The 1753-nt window shown below is 38.3% G+C and overlaps 1 protein-coding gene across 2 annotated transcripts in view; it reads right to left on the reverse strand.

Annotated features, from left to right (window-relative positions):
- Positions 1–1753, reverse strand: part of LOC132954521 (interferon-induced protein 44-like) — a 158302-nt gene that overhangs the window by 12265 nt on the left and 144284 nt on the right. The gene's annotated exons all lie outside the window — the stretch shown is intronic.

The raw sequence follows: 1753 nt of genomic DNA on the forward strand, positions 1-1753 counted from the left end.
AGACAAGCACATGAATCAAAGATAAATATTTATTTTACATATGTGACATTGAATGATTGACAGAGAATTTAAGGCGCTTGAACTCTGAATAGGGTGATCCAAGATGTCTGCCCTGAGTGGAATCAAGATCTATCCCTCCATGGAGTCACTGGTGGTGGAGGCGTTAGTGGATGATGTCATGTGGGCGTGATTGTTGAAAAAGCTGATTGAACTGAGAAGACTGAGGTTGATGAACATGCGTGGTTTCCCTCCGGGGAACTCCAGTGACCTCCCACAGTCCAAAGACATGCTGTTTAGGTTAATTGGTGACGCTAAATCAGGGGTGAGCAACTGGCGGCCGGGGGGCCACATGCGGCCCCCATCAACCCTCAACGTGGCCCTCAGGTCAATTTTTTTTGTAGTGGTGCCTGAAGTAGTGGGAAAACTAATTTTTTTTTAGGGGCCGGTCCAGCAAAGGATAATCGGTCTCTGTTGTGAGACTACTCTTGCATATTTAATGCTCTTAAAAAAAGGGCCTTTTGTATTTACACTTAAACACTCAACTTTTGCTGTTCGACTTAAGGGAGTAGGGATGCTATTAACATAAACCACAAAAGAAGAGCAGGTAAGGTTTTATCATTTTAACTGGAAAAAAAAACTACAGGATGAGACAACTACATAGTCCCTTTACCAGCCTAGGGAAAACACATTGCAGCATACTGAATATTGTGAATCAGAAGGGATTTAGAATTGGGTATACCCTTTGGAGACTGAAAAATAAGTGGATATACTTTGTATGCCTGAGTATACTTTGCACTTCACTACTGGCGTCATGCTGGTGCTCAAGGGCGACATCTACTGGATAAAAAAAGTCACACATTCTTCATTTGACAGTCATTTTAGGGTCAATACCTTAATCATTTGAATAGTGTATTATTATCCTCCTAATGTGATATCAATCTCTGCACAATGCTTAATGTAAGTACTGCAAACACTCTCTACCTCATGTATATGATGATGTTACATAATTACATTTTCATTATCGTGCTTATCTCAGCATTTTTGCACAACTCACCCCTGCACTATTGACTTATTTAGTCTTGTACATATTAGTCTTTGTTTATGTTGATATTTAATGTTGTACTTTAGTACACAGAGCACAAATTCCTTGTGTGTGTGTGAGCATACATGGCCAATAAAGCTGATTCTGATCATGGTGGTACTAACACATAACATCAATGAAAAACATGAATATAGTAAACACACACTAAATTTTTACATTTATCTAAGTTAAAAAAGTGATGCGTGAGGGGTTCAAATTATTTAAGAAATAATATAAAAGCTCAATTTGAAGCGCTCGCAAATAAGAAATAAGATATAAAGACGGGCTATCAATTCTATTTTATTTTTAAATCCTGAAAATAATTATGTAAGACTGTGTGCACAATATCAGCCTGTCAGTACTAAATAATCTTACGTTGTTGGCATGATATGACGTCATCACGTGATCTGGTCAACAACTCAGCTGTTGTGGTGGCGCCTTCACTTCCCCACCGATATTTTGTATGCAGGCTTGAAAGAGGCCAATAGGAAATGGAAAGCATACAAATTGTTGTGTTTTTTCCCCCGATATTATTTACTTTTTTTTGTTAATTGCAGGTCGTGAATTTGTATATTTTGCACACTCAAGGTAAACAAAAAAAATGTCCCGGGACTTCATCTGTGTGAGCCTTTCAGTGACACTGAAAAGTACAAGCTTTGGATGAGCACTTTA

Source organism: Labrus mixtus, chromosome 20 (assembly GCF_963584025.1).
Source record: "Labrus mixtus chromosome 20, fLabMix1.1, whole genome shotgun sequence".
Lineage (NCBI taxonomy): Eukaryota > Metazoa > Chordata > Actinopteri > Labriformes > Labridae > Labrus > Labrus mixtus.